This window comes from Oncorhynchus clarkii, chromosome 13 (assembly GCF_045791955.1).
Source record: "Oncorhynchus clarkii lewisi isolate Uvic-CL-2024 chromosome 13, UVic_Ocla_1.0, whole genome shotgun sequence".
Lineage (NCBI taxonomy): Eukaryota > Metazoa > Chordata > Actinopteri > Salmoniformes > Salmonidae > Oncorhynchus > Oncorhynchus clarkii.
In genome coordinates this window covers 58,608,139-58,627,744 of record NC_092159.1, presented here as the reverse complement: position 1 = coordinate 58,627,744, position 19,606 = coordinate 58,608,139, and the positions used below count along the sequence as shown (strand labels likewise).

At 43.5% G+C, this 19,606-nt stretch overlaps 1 protein-coding gene across 2 annotated transcripts in view; it reads right to left on the bottom strand.

Annotated features, from left to right (window-relative positions):
• The window catches only part of LOC139365172 (cytohesin-1-like), a 118,848-nt gene that overhangs the window by 83,221 nt on the left and 16,021 nt on the right, over positions 1 to 19,606 (bottom strand). The gene's annotated exons all lie outside the window — the stretch shown is intronic.

Genomic DNA, 19,606 nt, shown 5'->3' with positions numbered 1-19,606 from the left:
ACACTATAAAGACTAACACTGTTACACTGAACAATGGAAAACCTCACAAACACTATAAAGACTATAACACTGTTACACTGAACAATGGAAAACCTCACAAACACTATAAAGACTAACACTGTTACACTGAACAATGGACAACCTCACAAACACTATAAAGACTAACACTGTTACACTGAACAAAGGAAAACCTCACAAACACTATAAAGACTAACACTGTTACACTGAACAATGGAAAACCTCACAAACACTATAAAGACTAACACTGTTACACTGAACAAAGGAAAACCTCACAAACACTATAAAGACTATAACACTGAATAATGGACAACCTCACAAACACTATAAAGACTATAACACTGAACAATGGAAAACCTCACAAACACTATAAAGACTAACACTGTTACACTGAACAATGGAAAACCTCACAAACACTAAAGACTAACACTGTTACACTGAACAATGGAAAACCTCACAAACACTATAAAGACTATAACACTGTTACACTGAACAAAGGAAAACCTCACAAACACTATAAAGACTAACACTGTTACACTGAACAAAGGAAAACCTCACAAACACTATAAAGACTAACACTGTTACACTGAACAATGGAAAACCTCACAAACACTATAAAGACTAACACTGTTACACTGAACAATGGACAACCTCACAAACACTATAAAGACTAACACTGTTACACTGAACAATGGAAAACCTCACAAACACTATAAAGACTAACACTGTTACACTGAACAAAGGAAAACCTCACAAACACTATAAAGACTAACACTGTTACACTGAACAATGGAAAACCTCACAAACACTATAAAGACTAACACTGTTACACTGAACAATGGAAAACCTCACAAACACTATAAAGACTATAACACTGTTACACTGAACAATGGAAAACCTCACAAACACTATAAAGACTAACACTGTTACACTGAACAATGGAAAACCTCACAAACACTATAAAGACTATAACACTGAACAATGGAAAACCTCACAAACACTATAAAGACTATAACACTGTTACACTGAACAATGGACAACCTCAAACACATTCAACTTTCACACTGTTTCACTCTAGTTTGTTTTCACAACTGGACAGGTGGACGCATGGCTATTTGTTGAATGTTATTGTTCCTTGTATTGTTCCAACATCAAGGTCATGTCTGCTGGTATGCTGTGTGTGTGTGTGTGTGTGTGTGTGTGTGTGTGTGTGTGTGTGTGTGTGTGTGTGTGCGTCATCCTGGTATTCTTGGAATGTGACAGTAGATGTTGGCCAGTAAAGTTATGAAATATTTGGGAAGTATTTCTGAAGGCTCATATCTACTAAAGTTCTAGACATAATATATAGTGTTCCGTAGCTAAACAGCTGGATATAAAACCCCAGAAAATACAGGGCAATACATTTAAACACAGCCCTATACACAACAACAGTGGACAACTCCCAGAGATACACATTCACTTGGACATAGGCTACTACTGCTGCTACTGCACATTAGCCTCATCAATACAGACAGTGTTACACACATTCACGATATCACATTGTGAAAACGCATTTGAGGATGAAATGTGTATCAGGCCAGTGGATTACAGGGCTTAGTGTGACTAAGGGGGCTGAGCCAACGTGCAGGCCATTATTCTCATGTTATACTATAGAGAGGCACCGTGCAGGCCATTATTCTCATGTTAGACTAGAGAGAGGCACCGTGCAGGCCATTATTCTCATGTCAGACTAGAGAGGCACCATGCAGGCCATTATTCTCATGTTAGACTAGAGAGGCACCATGCAGGCCATTATTCTCATGTCAGACTAGAGAGAGGCACCGTGCAGGCCATTATTCTCATGTTAGACTAGAGAGAGGCACCGTGCAGGCCATTATTCTCATGTCAGACTAGAGAGAGGCACCGTGCAGGCCATTATTCTCATGTTATACTAGAGAGAGGCACCGTGCAGGCCATTATTCTCATGTCAGACTAGAGAGAGGCACCATGCAGGCCATTATTCTCATGTTAGACTAGAGAGAGGCACCGTGCAGGCCATTATTCTCATGTCAGACTAGAGAGGCACCATGCAGGCCATTATTCTCATGTTAGACTAGAGAGGCACCATGCAGGCCATTATTCTCATGTCAGACTAGAGAGAGGCACCGTGCAGGCCATTATTCTCATGTTAGACTAGAGAGAAGCACCGTGCAGGCCATTATTCTCATGTCAGACTAGAGAGATGCACCGTGCAGGCCATTATTCTCATGTTAGACTAGAGAGAGGCACCGTGCAGGCCATTATTCTCATGTTAGACTAGAGAGATGCACCATGCAGGCCATTATTCTCATGTCAGACTAGAGAGAGGCACCGTGCAGGCCATTATTCTCATGTTAGACTAGAGAGAGGCACCGTGCAGGCCATTATTCTCATGTTAGACTAGAGAGGCACCGTGCAGGCCATTATTCTCATGTCAGACTAGAGAGAGGCACCGTGCAGGCCATTATTCTCATGTTATACTAGAGAGAGGCACCGTGCAGGCCATTATTCTCATGTTATACTAGAGAGAGGCACCGTGCAGGCCATTATTCTCATGTCAGACTAGAGAGGCACCATGCAGGCCATTATTCTCATGTTATACTAGAGAGGCGCCGTGCAGGCCATTATTCTCATGTTAGACTAGAGAGAGGCACCGTGCAGGCCATTATTCTCATGTTAGACTAGAGAGAGGCACCGTGCAGGCCATTATTCTCATGTCAGACTAGAGAGAGGCACTGTGCAGGCCATTATTCTCATGTTATACTAGAGAGAGGCACCGTGCAGGCCATTATTCTCATGTTAGACTAGAGAGAGGCACCGTGCAGGCCATTATTCTCATGTTATACTAGAGAGAGGCACCGTGCAGGCCATTATTCTCATGTTATACTAGAAAGAGGCACCATGCAGGCCATTATTCTCATGTTGTACTAGAGAGAGGCACCGTGCAGGCCATTATTCTCATGTTATACTAGAGAGAGGCACCGTGCAGGCCATTATTCTCATGTTATACTAGAGAGAGGCACCCGTGCAGGCCATTATTCTCATGTCAGACTAGAGAGGCACCGTGCAGGCCATTATTCTCATGTTAGACTAGAGAGGCACCGTGCAGGCCATTATTCTCATGTTAGACTAGAGAGAGGCACCATGCAGGCCATTATTCTCATGTTATACTAGAGAGATGGACCGTGCAGGCCATTATTCTCATGTTATACTAGAGAGAGGCACTGTGCAGGCCATTATTCTCATGTTAGACTAGAGAGAGGCACCGTGCAGGCCATTATTCTCATGTTAGACTAGAGAGAGGCACCATGCAGGCCATTATTCTCATGTTATACTAGAGAGAGGCACTGTGCAGGCCATTATTCTCATGTTATACTAGAGAGAGGCACCGTGCAGGCCATTATTCTCATGTTAGACTAGAGAGAGGCACCGTGCAGGCCATTATTCTCATGTTAGACTAGAGAGAGGCACCGTGCAGGCCATTATTCTCATGTCAGACTAGAGAGAGGCACCGTGCAGGCCATTATTCTCATGTCAGACTAGAGAGAGGCACCGTGCAGGCCATTATTCTCATGTTATACTAGAGAGAGGCACCGTGCAGGCCATTATTCTCATGTTAGACTATAGAGGCACCGTGCAGGCCATTATTCTCATGTTAGACTAGAGAGAGGCACCGTGCAGGCCATTATTCTCATGTCAGACTAGAGAGAGGCACCGTGCAGGCCATTATTCTCATGTTATACTAGAGAGAGGCACCGTGCAGGCCATTATTCTCATGTTAGACTAGAGAGAGGCACCGTGCAGGCCATTATTCTCATGTTATACTAGAGAGAGGCACCGTGCAGGCCATTATTCTCATGTCAGACTAGAGAGAGGCACTGTGCAGGCCATTATTCTCATGTCAGACTAGAGAGAGGCACTGTGCAGGCCATTATTCTCATGTTATACTAGAGAGATGCACCATGCAGGCCATTATTCTCATGTCAGACTAGAGAGAGGCACTGTGCAGGCCATTATTCTCATGTTATACTAGAGAGAGGCACCGTGCAGGCCATTATTCTCATGTCAGACTAGAGAGAGGCACTGTGCAGGCCATTATTCTCATGTTAGACTAGAGAGAGGCACTGTGCAGGCCATTATTCTCATGTTATACTAGAGAGATGCACCATGCAGGCCATTATTCTCATGTTAGACTAGAGAGAGGCACTGTGCAGGCCATTATTCTCATGTTAGACTAGAGAGAGGCACTGTGCAGGCCATTATTCTCATGTTAGACTAGAGAGAGGCACTGTGCAGGCCATTATTCTCATGTTATACTAGAGAGAGGCACTGTGCAGGCCATTATTCTCATGTTATACTAGAGAGAGGCACCGTGCAGGCCATTATTCTCATGTTAGACTAGAGAGAGGCACTGTGCAGGCCATTATTCTCATGTCAGACTAGAGAGAGGCACTGTGCAGGTCTGTCTTAACTCCTAATATAACAGGCCTCATAAGCCTGCTCTATCTGAGCGATCTCTGTCTGTGTGGACATACAGTGCTCACTGATTAACTGAGCTGAGCATCATGAGAAAACCCACATCACATGGTACGTGTATGGATGCTCGAGGAAGAAAGGGAATGAACCCAAACCTCTCCTTAAGTACCCCCCCCCCCCATTGTCCTCAGCTAGTCCCCAGCCAGCTAGTCCCCAGCCAGCTAGTCCCCAGCCAGCTAGTCCCCAGCCAGCTAGTCCCCAGCCAGCTAGTCCCCAGCCAGCTAGTCCCCAGCCAGCTAGTCCCCAGCCAGTTCCACTGTACAAGTACACCTGATTCAACTGGTAAAAACATCATCAGCCCTTTATCTGGTCAGAACAAGCAGACCTATATTCAACTGGTTAAAATAATCATCATGCCCTGTATGACTTGATTCAGGTGTGATTGTACTGGAGGTGTCATGCCCATAGTGAGGCAGGCCTCAGGACTCAACACCCTGGCTTCAACGGGAGCAAGGCCGCTCTCTGACATTTACATTATGTCCAGCATCGGACCCATAGGGCTCTAGTCTAAAGTAGTGCACTATATAGGGAATAGGGCTCTGGTCTACAGTAGTGCACTATATAGGGAATAGGGCTCTGGTCTAAAGTAGTGCACTATATAGGGAATAGGACTCTGGTCTAAAGTAGTGCACTACATAGGGAATAGGGCTCTGGTTTAAAGTAGTGCACTACATAGGGAATAGGGCTCTGGTCTAAAGTAGTGCACTACATAGGGAATAGGACTCTGGTCTAAAGTAGTGCACTACATAGGGAATAGGACTCTGGTCTAAAGTAGTGCACTACATAGGGAATAGGGCTCTGGTCTAAAGTAGTTCACTATATAGGGAATAGGGTGCCATTTTTGGGACAGAGCCATAGTATTTTCTCATGCAGCTGAGGTGGTGTGGAAATGAAGTATCCATGGTGATAAATGTATATACTCTGACAATGAGCCCGGCCCTGTTGCAATTCCTCCGAAATCACAAGGGTTAGTGTGCAGAGTACAGTGTGGTTCACAAGGACACATTGTATAATGGCTTGGGACATTGTGATGGAGTGTGACACAAGCCCAAGGTGCCAAGGAGTTGGCCGTAGCACTGGACCAATCTGAACGAGGCTTATAGAGCATATTGACACACTAAAATGGGTTGTTACGAGTGTGCTGAGAGTCAGGAAGCAAGTTCAGGGAGTGATTGTTTTAATAAATAAACAAAACACGACACACAAACACCGCACCGACATGAAAACAGAGTCAATAACACCTGAGGAAAGAACCAATGGGAGAGAGAGATATAGGGAAGATAATCAAGGAGGTGATGGAGTCCAGGTGAGTGTCATGAGGCGCTGCTGCGCATGACAATGGTGACAGGTGTGCAGGATAATCAGCAGCCTGATATCCTAGAGGCTGGAGAGGGAGTATACGTGACATTAACATTAAACCCACTAAAAACACTCAGCTCTTTTAACTTTGCCCAAACATCCCAAATGGTAAGACTGACCTCTTCAGGACATTTGTATGTATTACAGTTTCCCAGGCCAACATAATGGGAAAATAAAGATATTACCTCATGCAAGAGTAGCACAAATTATGATGAAAGATAAGCACATTAATAAAACTATTGAGACAGTCCCCGGGGAGAATATGCAGTCGTTTACCTAATTGCCTCATACTGTTTTATTTTCTAAACGTTTATTTATTTTCCCATCAGGCACTGCACTATCCTTTGTTGGGTGCTGGTGATGTCATAGAGAGACGAGTCTGGGGTGTATCAGCTGAATGCAACATAGACAGAGATATTAACCTGGAATGAATCCCCAGGCAGAGGTAGGCCTGAGTGCGTGGACATGTTTAACTATACTTGTGGGGACCAGAAGTTTGATTTTGGATTGAACTTCTGGGACTGAATTGTGTGTGTGTGTGTGTGTGTGTGTGTGTGTGTGTGTAGGCATGCACATGTGTGTTGTGACAAACTATACTTTATGCATCACAAGCACATATCCTATACTATACAGTAGAAAGCTCAGTATGCTTATGAAGTAACTCAAGAATCATTGAGCTGAACCAGTATTCCCCCAGTCCCACTGTTGAAGCGATGCCATTTCAGCCAGATGTTATGATTATCCATTGATGCTATGGTTCATGGTGAGGAGTGTGGTATTATTTAGAGTATTATTGCAAGATAATGAGTCCTGTGCTGTTCTTATTAGGAGCCTGGAGCAGTGTGGTCTATGGTAGATGTCAAAACACTGTACTGCGGCCCACTCATAAACACATGAACACACATACAGAAATGTTAACACACACACACACACACATTAGTATGTGTCCTGAAGGGTCCATCAGGGCTGTCAAGGGCTCCAGAGTGTGACTGATGACAGCCCTTGGTTGATTTCCAAATGGCACCCTATTCCCTACATTCCCTATATAGTGCACTACTTTTGACCAGAGCTCTATGGGTCATAAGTAGTTCACTAAATAGGGAATATAGAGTGCCATTTGGGATGCAGCAAGGGTGCGTGAAATACAGGCCTCCTGACTAGATGGGTGCTGCTGGAGCCCAGCCTGGGACAAGACAATCATTCTACATTCCCCTGTTGTAGGTCACAGGGATATACAGTAATCTAACATGGGACAAGACATTCTACATTCCCCTGCTGTAGGTTACAGGGATATACAGTAATCTAACATGGGACAAGACATTCTACATTCCCCTGCTGTAGGTCACAGGGATATACAGTAATCTAACATGGGACAAGACATTCTACATTCCCCTGCTGTAGGTCACAGGGATATACAGTAATCTAACATGGGACAAGACATTCTACATTCCCCTGCTGTAGGTCACAGGGATATACAGTAATCTAACGTGGGCCAAGACAATCATTCTACATTCCCCTGCTGTAGGTCACAGGGATATACAGTAATATAACATGGGACAAGACATTCTACATTCCCCTGCTGTAGGTCACAGGGATATACAGTAATCTAACATGGGCCAAGACATTCTACATTCCCCTGCTGTAGGTCACAGGGATATACAGTAATATAACATGGGACAAGACATTCTACATTCCCCTGCTGTAGGTCACAGGGATATACAGTAATCTAACATGGGACAATCATTCTACATTCCCCTGCTGTAGGTCACAGGGATATACAGTAATCTAACATGGGACAAGACATTCTACATTCCCCTGCTGTAGGTCACAGGGATATACAGTAATCTAACATGGGACAAGACAATCATTCTACATTCCCCTGCTGTAGGTCACAGGGATATACAGTAATATAACATGGGACAAGACATTCTACATTCCCCTGCTGTAGGTCACAGGGATATACAGTAATCTAACATGGGCCAAGACAATCCTTCTACATTCCCCTGCTGTAGGTCACAGGGATATACAGTAATCTAACATGGGCCAAGACATTCTACATTCCCCTGCTGTAGGTCACAGGGATATACAGTAATATAACATGGGACAAGACATTCTACATTCCCCTGCTGTAGGTCACAGGGATATACAGTAATCTAACATGGGACAATCATTCTACATTCCCCTGCTGTAGGTCACAGGGATATACAGTAATCTAACATGGGACAAGACATTCTACATTCCCCTGCTGTAGGTCACAGGGATATACAGTAATCTAACATGGGACAAGACAATCATTCTACATTCCCCTGCTGTAGGTCACAGGGGTATACAGTAATATAACATGGGACAAGACATTCTACATTCCCCTGCTGTAGGTCACAGGGATATACAGTAATCTAACATGGGCCAAGACAATCCTTCTACATTCCCCTGCTGTAGGTCACAGGGATATACAGTAATCTAACATGGGCCAAGACATTCTACATTCCCCTGCTGTAGGTCACAGGGATATACAGTAATCTAACATGGGACAAGACATTCTACATTCCCCTGCTGTAGGTCACAGGGATATACAGTAATCTAACATGGGACAAGACATTCTACATTCCCCTGCTGTAGGTCACAGGGATATACAGTAATCTAACATGGGACAAGACATTCTACATTCCCCTGCTGTAGGTCACAGGGATATACAGTAATCTAACGTGGGCCAAGACAATCATTCTACATTCCCCTGCTGTAGGTCACAGGGATATACAGTAATATAACATGGGACAAGACATTCTACATTCCCCTGCTGTAGGTCACAGGGATATACAGTAATCTAACATGGGCCAAGACATTCTACATTCCCCTGCTGTAGGTCACAGGGATATACAGTAATATAACATGGGACAAGACATTCTACATCCCCCTGCTGTAGGTCACAGGGATATACAGTAATCTAACATGGGACAATCATTCTACATTCCCCTGCTGTAGGTCACAGGGATATACAGTAATCTAACATGGGACAAGACATTCTACATTCCCCTGCTGTAGGTCACAGGGATATACAGTAATCTAACATGGGACAAGACAATCATTCTACATTCCCCTGCTGTAGGTCACAGGGATATACAGTAATATAACATGGGACAAGACATTCTACATTCCCCTGCTGTAGGTCACAGGGATATACAGTAATCTAACATGGGCCAAGACAATCCTTCTACATTCCCCTGCTGTAGGTCACAGGGATATACAGTAATCTAACATGGGCCAAGACATTCTACATTCCCCTGCTGTAGGTCACAGGGATATACAGTAATCTAACATGGGACAAGACATTCTACATTCCCCTGCTGTAGGTCACAGGGATATACAGTAATATAACATGGTACAAGACAATCATTCTACATTCCCCTGCTGTAGGTCACAGGGATATACAGTAATCTAACATGGGACAAGACATTCTACATTCCCCTGCTGTAGGTCACAGGGATATACAGTAATCTAACATGGGACAAGACAATCATTCTACATTCCCCTGCTGTAGGTCACAGGGATATACAGTAATCTAACATGGGACAAGACAATCATTCTACATTCCCCTGCTGTAGGTCACAGGGATATACAGTAATCTAACATGGGCCAAGACATTCTACATTCCCCTGCTGTAGGTCACAGGGATATACAGTAATCTAACATGGGCCAAGACCTTCTACATTCCCCTGCTGTAGGTCACAGGGATATACAGTAATCTAACATGGGCCAAGACATTCTACATTCCCCTGCTGTAGGTCACAGGGATATACAGTAATCTAACATGGGCCAAGACATTCTACATTCCCCTGCTGTAGGTCACAGGGATATACAGTAATCTAACATGGGCCAAGACATTCTACATTCCCCTGCTGTAGGTCACAGGGATATACAGTAATCTAACATGGGCCAAGACATTCTACATTCCCCTGCTGTAGGTCACAGGGATATACAGTAATCTAACATGGGCCAAGACATTCTACATCCCCCTGCTGTAGGTCAAAGGGATATACAGTAATCTAACATGGGACAATCATTCTACATTCCCCTGCTGTAGGTCACAGGGATATACAGTAATATAACATGGGCCAAGACAATCACTCTACATTCCCCTGCTGTAGGTCACAGGGATATACAGTAATCTAACATGGGCCAAGACATTCTACATTCCCCTGCTGTAGGTCACAGGGATATACAGTAATCTAACATGGGACAAGACATTCTACATTCCCCTGCTGTAGGTCACAGGGATATACAGTAATCTAACATGGGACAAGACATTCTACATTCCCCTGCTGTAGGTCACAGGGATATACAGTAATCTAACATGGGACAAGACATTCTACATTCCCCTGCTGTAGGTCACAGGGATATACAGTAATCTAACATGGGACAAGACATTCTACATTCCCCTGCTGTAGGTCACAGGGATATACAGTAATCTAACATGGGCCAAGACATTCTACATTCCGCTGCTGTAGGTCACAGGGATATACAGTAATCTAACATGGGCCAAGACATTCTACATTCCGCTGCTGTAGGTCACAGGGATATACAGTAATCTAACATGGGACAAGACAATCATTCTACATTCCCCTGCTGTAGGTCACAGGGATATACAGTAATATAACATGGGCCAAGACAATCACTCTACATTCCCCTGCTGTAGGTCACAGGGATATACAGTAATCTAACATGGGCCAAGACATTCTACATTCCCCTGCTGTAGGTCACAGGGATATACAGTAATCTAACATGGGACAAGACATTCTACATTCCCCTGCTGTAGGTCACAGGGGTATACAGTAATCTAACATGGGACAAGACATTCTACATTCCCCTGCTGTAGGTCACAGGGATATACAGTAATCTAACATGGGACAAGACATTCTACATTCCGCTGCTGTAGGTCACAGGGATATACAGTAATCTAACATGGGACAAGACATTCTACATTCCCCTGCTGTAGGTCACAGGGATATACAGTAATCTAACATGGGACAAGACATTCTACATTCCCCTGCTGTAGGTCACAGGGATATACAGTAATCTAACATGGGCCATGACAATCATTCTACATTCCCCTGCTGTAGGTCACAGGGATATACAGTAATCTAACATGGGCCATGACAATCATTCTACATTCCCCTGCTGTAGGTCACAGGGATATACAGTAATCTAACATGGGACAAGACATTCTACATTCCCCTGCTGTAGGTCACAGGGATATACAGTAATCTAACATGGGACAAGACATTCTACATTCCCCTGCTGTAGGTCACAGGGATATACAGTAATCTAACATGGGACAAGACATTCTACATTCCCCTGCTGTAGGTCACAGGGATATACAGTAATCTAACATGGGCCAAGACATTCTACATTCCGCTGCTGTAGGTCACAGGGATATACAGTAATCTAACATGGGCCAAGACATTCTACATTCCGCTGCTGTAGGTCACAGGGATATACAGTAATCTAACATGGGACAAGACAATCATTCTACATTCCCCTGCTGTAGGTCACAGGGATATACAGTAATATAACATGGGCCAAGACAATCACTCTACATTCCCCTGCTGTAGGTCACAGGGATATACAGTAATCTAACATGGGCCAAGACATTCTACATTCCCCTGCTGTAGGTCACAGGGATATACAGTAATCTAACATGGGACAAGACATTCTACATTCCCCTGCTGTAGGTCACAGGGATATACAGTAATCTAACATGGGCCAAGACAATCATTCTACATTCCCCTGCTGTAGGTCACAGGGATATACAGTAATCTAACATGGGACAAGACATTCTACATTCCCCTGCTGTAGGTCACAGGGATATACAGTAATCTAACATGGGACAAGACATTCTACATTCCCCTGCTGTAGGTCACAGGGATATACAGTAATCTAACATGGGCCAAGACAATCATTCTACATTCCCCTGCTGTAGGTCACAGGGATATACAGTAATCTAACATGGGCCAAGACATTCTACATTCCCCTGCTGTAGGTCACAGGGATATACAGTAATCTAACATGGGACAAGACATTCTACATTCCCCTGCTGTAGGTCACAGGGATATACAGTAATATAACATGGGACAATCATTCTACATTCCCCTGCTGTAGGTCACAGGGATATACAGTATTCTAACATGGGCCAAGACATTCTACATTCCCCTGCTGTAGGTCACAGGGATATACAGTAATCTAACATGGGCCAAGACAATCATTCTACATTCCCCTGCTGTAGGTCACAGGGATATACAGTATTCTAACATGGGACAAGACATTCTACATTCCCCTGCTGTAGGTCACAGGGATATACAGTAATCTAACATGGGCCAAGACATTCTACATTCCCCTGCTGTAGGTCACAGGGATATACAGTAATCTAACATGGGACAAGACATTCTACATTCCCCTGCTGTAGGTCACAGGGATATACAGTAATATAACATGGGCCAAGACAATCATTCTACATTCCCCTGCTGTAGGTCACAGGGATATACAGTAATCTAACATGGGACAAGACATTCTACATTCCCCTGCTGTAGGTCACAGGGATATACAGTAATCTAACATGGGCCAAGACAATCATTCTACATTCCCCTGCTGTAGGTCACAGGGATATACAGTAATCTAACATGGGACAAGACATTCTACATTCCCCTGCTGTAGGTCACAGGGATATACAGTAATCTAACATGGGACAAGACATTCTACATTCCCCTGCTGTAGGTCACAGGGATATACAGTAATCTAACATGGGCCAAGACATTCTACATTCCCCTGCTGTAGGTCACAGGGATATACAGTAATCTAACGTGGGCCAAGACAATCATTCTACATTCCCCTGCTGTAGGTCACAGGGATATACAGTAATCTAACATGGGCCAAGACATTCTACATTCCCCTGCTGTAGGTCACAGGGATATACAGTAATCTAACATGGGACAAGACATTCTACATTCCCCTGCTGTAGGTCACAGGGATATACAGTAATCTAACATGGGCCAAGACATTCTACATTCCCCTGCTGTAGGTCACAGGGATATACAGTATTCTAACATGGGCCAAGACATTCTACATTCCCCTGCTGTAGGTCACAGGGATATACAGTAATCTAACATGGGCCAAGACATTCTACATTCCCCTGCTGTAGGTCACAGGGATATACAGTATTCTAACATGGGACAAGACATTCTACATTCCCCTGCTGTAGGTCACAGGGATATACAGTAATCTAACATGGGACAAGACATTCTACATTCCCCTGCTGTAGGTCACAGGGATATACAGTAATCTAACATGGGCCAAGACATTCTACATTCCCCTGCTGTAGGTCACAGGGATATACAGTAATCTAACATGGGACAAGACATTCTACATTCCCCTGCTGTAGGTCACAGGGATATACAGTAATCTAACATGGGCCAAGACATTCTACATTCCCCTGCTGTAGGTCACAGGGATATACAGTATTCTAACATGGGCCAAGACATTCTACATTCCCCTGCTATGGGTCACAGGGATATACAGTAATCTAACATGGGCCAAGACATTCTACATTCCCCTGCTGTAGGTCACAGGGATATACAGTATTCTAACATGGGACAAGACATTCTACATTCCCCTGCTGTAGGTCACAGGGATATACAGTAATCTAACATGGGCCAAGACAACTACTCTATGAGTAACGTTACCAGTCTGAGTGATAGACATGACTACTCTATGGGTAATGTTACCAGTCTGAGTGATAGACATGACTACTCTATGGGTAATGTTACCAGTCTGAGTGATAGACATGACTACTCTATGGGTAATGTTACCAGTCTGAGTGATAGACATGACTGCTCATAGGTAACGTTACCAGTCTGAGTGATAGACATGACTACTCTATGGGTAACGTTACCAGTCTGAGTGATAGACATGACTACTCTATGGGTAATGTTACCAGTCTGAGTGATAGACATGACTACTCTATAGGTAACGTTACCAGTCTGAGTGATAGACATGACTGCTCTGTGGGTAACGTTACCAGTCTGAGTGATAGACATGACTACTCTATGGGTAATGTTACCAGTCTGAGTGATAGACATGACTACTCTATGGGTAATGTTACCAGTCTGAGTGATAGACATGACTGCTCATAGGTAACGTTACCAGTCTGAGTGATAGACATGACTACTCTATGGGTAATGTTACCAGTCTGAGTGATAGACATGACTACTCTATGGGTAACGTTACCAGTCTGAGTGATAGACATGACTACTCTATGGGTAATGTTACCAGTCTGAGTGATAGACATGACTACTCTATAGGTAATGTTACCAGTCTGAGTGATAGACATGACTACTCTATGGGTAATGTTACTAGTCTGAGTGATAGACATGAAAGCAATGTATCAGGCTAAAGAGGACTCATATGTTTAAACGCTGGGCCAATTTCCTTCTCTTTCCCTCTGTTAGGAAGGAGGTATTTACACCCAGCAGCCAAGCCTCTGTGTGCTCATCTCCTTTCATTCCACACAGAGAGAAACATGAGGCAGGCAGGCAGGCAGGCAGGCAGGCAGGCAGGCAGGCAGGCAGGCAGGCAGGCAGGCAGGCAGGCAGGCAGGCAGACAGACAAGGAGGCTGTACTTTTGAAAAGCCAGAGCTTTGTACATTCTATGAGCTTCTGTTTGGATTCCCACATTCAAGTCTCTTTGAAGTGTCTGACAGACAGTCTGGTGTCGTCTCTGTCTGGCTCGGCATTAGATACATTCACTTCTCTACATTACCAGCATCGGATTCCTTACTTTTACCAACTACAGAAGCTGAGGTGGAAAATGACACTAAAATACATCCAAACGGTGCTTATTTCAGTAGACCTGGTCTTGCTGCCACTGCAGTGCACAGGTGCCTGGACTTGCACTGTGTACATTGATGAACCATTGGAGGCAGTCCAAAAACCAACCTATGGCAATACAATCAAATCAACATGGCCTATCAACTGTATACAAGACAGACAGTATGCTAATCATCATAGGCCCTTCATGGAGGAATCAAATATATGATTCTAATCATCATAGGGCCTTCATGGAGGAATCAAATATATGATTCCAATCATCATAGGGCCTTCATGGAGGAATCAAATATATGATTCTAATCATCATAGGGCCTTCATGGAGGAATCAAATATATGATTCTAATCATCATAGGGCCTTCATAGAGGAATCAAATATATGATTCTAATCATCATAGGGCCTTCATGGAGGAATCAAATATATGATTCTAATCATCATAGGACCTTCATGGAGGAATCAAATATATGATTCTAATCATCATAGGGCCTTCATGGAGGAATCAAATATATGATTCTAATCATCATAGGACCTTCATGGAGGAATCAAATATATGATTCTAATCATCATAGGGCCTTCATGGAGGAATCAAATATATGATTCTAATCATCATAGGGCCTTCATGGAGGAATCAAATATATGATTCTAATCATCATAGGGCCTTCATGGAGGAATCAAATATATGATTCTAATCATCATAGGGCCTTCATGGAGGAATCAAATATATGATTCTAATCATCATAGGGCCTTCATGAAGGAACCAAATATATGATTCTAATCATCATGGGCCCTTCATGGGGCGGCAGGTTAGAGTGTTGGACTAGTAACCGGAAGGTTGCAAGTTCAAACCCCCGAGCTGACAAGGTACAAATATGTCGTTCTGCCCCTGAACAGGCAGTTAACCCACTGTTCCTAGGCCGTCATTGAAAATAAGAATTTGTTCTTAACTGACTTGCCTATAAAGGTAAAAAAAAAAAAAAATCATGGAGGAATCAAATATATGATTCTAATCATCATATACCTATAATACTATCATAAAGTATCATGCAGCCAGCTGCTAACATCCTTTATACTGGGCCTTTCTGCTGGAGATGTTGCTCACTGTCTGGATCCCCCCGCTGGAAGGAAGGCGGCTGATTAAAGCACATTTCCTAGTCTAGTTTAACACAATGCATACTGCTGACATACAAGTTTCTGTGCACCCAGAGCAGAAGCCAGCAACCACATCTCCTTCTCCACAGCTGCCCCCGGCTTGGCTTTGATCCCAGAGGACCAACTTCCATGTCAAACGTCTAGCGGCAGAGGAGCTATTAGAGTCAAACACCTGCCTCTGAGCCTCAGACAAGACAGCCACAGAGGCCCAAATGGCACCCTATTCCCTACATAGTGCAATACTTTGACCAGCGTGCTATGGGTAGTGCACTACATAGAGAATAGGGTGCATTTGGAATGTAGACAGAGACTTTTAATTGCACCGATATGAATCTCCTAATTTTCTCCAAGCCCCCCACGCTTCTAGGATGAGTCCCTTGTCATCCTGATGATCCTTCCTCTAATTAAGAAGTCTTTCATCGTCCTGATGATCCTTCCACTAATTAAGAATCCGTCTTTCATTGTCCTGATGATCCTTCCACTAATTAAGAATCAGTCTTTCATCGTCCTGATGATCCTTCCTCTAATTAAGAATCAGTCTTTCATCGTCCTGATGATCCTTCCACTAATTAAGGATGAGTCATATGATATCATACATGTCTTTCAAATTCACTGTCTCAATTACAAGGGAAAAACATTAGCGACCTGAACCATGCTCTGTCTGACAAATGAATGCTGAAATGTACGTACTATCGTGGTGCACTAACATGGAAATGGTTGTGACTGAGTCATCCCATGGGTGAAATCAGGGCTCTCCAACCCTGTTCCTGGAGAGATACCCTCCTGTATAGGTTTTTGCTCCAACCCTAGCTGGTTGGTAAGCTGAATCAGGCTGGTGATGACCTGTGCGGAGCCCAAGTCCAACCCAATGAGCAATGATGATTCAGCCCAGTTTGAAGAAATGTGGGATAAGAGATCAGCTTGCTGCCATGATGTAACTGACTGAAACCTAACAACAGACCTAATATCCTAACATTGCCCATTCTGCCCCATGGTACAACCAGGTCCTCAGGCCACCTGGGCAAAACTGGTTGAAATAATATCATCACAGGTAAACAGGTTGAAATTACATGATTATGATGTTATTAGGACATCAATGTGACATCATTTCTCCTATTTTTGCCCGCTGCACATGTTGTCGTGACAACTACGATTGTTACCGTGGTCACAGCTGTCTTAGTTCCAGGAAAATCTAGTTCAGACGTCCCCACTGTCCCCTGTCCTAAAGAGTCTCTTCTCTCTCTGCACACATAGCCACCAGCGCTGACTCAGGTATTTCAACATCACAATCAGCATCACTTCCCCACTGTAACCACCCTGGTCTGCTGCACGCTATCAGCTGCTAAGGGGCTAGCACATTGAAGAACAAAGCCCTTGCCTTGAGCGATGTCAACACAACACTCTCCCACACAGCCACGGGTAGCCTAGAGGTTAAGAGTGTCAGGCCAGTAACCGAAAGGTTGCTGGTTCGAATCCCCAAGCCGACTAGGTGAAAAATCTGTTGACGTGCCCTTGAGCAAGGCTCTTAACCCTAATTGCACCTGTAAATAAATCTCCCTGGATAAGAGAGTCTGTTAATGACTAAAATGTCAAAAAGCTAGCAAACAGTCCCAAATGATTATCCCCAGGACAACTAATTCCCCTGAGGCACTTGCTCTCAAGGTGATGGAGTAACAACACATGACTTGCCCCTCCACCCCTACCGTCCTTTCACAATATCACTCTGGCACCATCACATTCTAATACGTCTGTCTTGTTGAGACTTACAGTAAGAGAATGAAAATGAAATCTGAAGTTTGGAGAGACAGATGGCGTGCATAAACAAACCCCGTCACCCATTACTGATTCACTGGAGAGGCTACAAACTACTATCTTAACCTCCTAGTTTGTGATGATAGATTATAGAGGAGCAACGGACCCTGGTAATCAGGGTTTAGGAGATGATCCTAAATTAACATTACCGCGGTGCCCTTTGTCTATGAGGACACAGCAATTTTCCAATGAAATAAGGGCAAGAACCTGTTTTGTACACTCTAAACATTTGGTGGCAGCAGTGGGATTTGAAACCACGCCCACAAAGAGACTGAAGCCCAAAGTAATTAAAGGTACAGTAACCAAATTTTGTCTCAATATAGGACCAGTAAAATAAGAGAGGCCAGAGGTGTGTTAAAGCTGTATGTCATTGCGTCTGCTGGGATGGAAGCCAGTGGAGGTATCTGTGATTGTACAGGCATTTGTTTACGGGTCCATGTATTGATGGTGTGAGATCTAGATTTAGTGAGCTAGTTACAGAGATGCTTACTGTCAGAAGGTATGCCTATTTCCTCTGGCAGTGTGTGTGGGTAGGTGCTACAGGGATTACATGTGCTCTCACTAATGGCATTAGCTGGGCTCACTCCACTACTGCTCTGTTTAGAGGGAGAAAGGTCTTAAACTGAACACTAATGAAACCAGCTCATTAGCTACAGATATCTCTGTCCCAGTGGTTTGTTATTACCTCTGGGGAAGCCACGTGTTCATGCTTCACACACACACACACACACACACACACACACACACACACACACAAGCACCAAACACACACACTTTGTCAAGGAACCAACACCCATTCCAATGGCTGCACCTGTTCAGACGATTGTTTATTGTTGCCCTCTCATCCAATGAGAAATGTAATCTGGCATCTGATATTATCAGACTCTTACTAACATCTTTCTGAACAACACTGGAAGACAAACTAACATATCCTTCTGAACAACACTGAAAGACAAACTAACTAATCCTTCTGAACAACACTGAAAGACAAACTAACTGATCCTTCTGAACAACACTGAAAGACAAAATAACTAATCCTTCTGAACAACACTGAAAGACAAACTAACATATCCCTCTGAACAACAATTAAAGACAAAATAACATATCCTTCTGAACAACACTGGAAGACAAAATAACATATCCTTCTGAACAACACTGAAAGACAAAATAACATATCCTTCTGAACAACACTGAAAGACAAAATAACATATCCTTCTGAACAACACAGAAAGACAAACTAACTGATCCTTCTGAACAACACTGGGAGACAAACTCTAACATATCCCTCTGAACAACACTGGGAGACAAACTAACAAAGCCTTCTGAACAACACTGAAAGACAAACTCTAACATATCCCTCTGAACAACACTGAAAGACAAAATAACATATCCTTCTGAACAACACTGGAAGACAAAATAACATATCCTTCTGAACAACACTGGAAGACAAAATAACATATCCTTCTGAACAACACTGGAAGACAAAATAACATATCCTTCTGAACAACACTGGAAGACAAAATAACATATCCTTCTGAACAACACTGAAAGACAAAATAACATATCCTTCTGAACAACACTGGAAGACAAAATAACATATCCTTCTGAACAACACTGGGAGACAAACTCTAACAAAGCCTTCTGAACAACACTGAAAGACAAACTCTAACATATCCTTCTGAACAACACTGAAAGACAAACTAACTGATCCTTCTGAACAACACTGAAAGACAAACTAACTGATCCTTCTGAACAACACTGAAAGACAAACTAACATATCCTTCTGAACAACACAGAAAGACAAAATAACATATCCTTCTGAACAACACAGAAAGACAA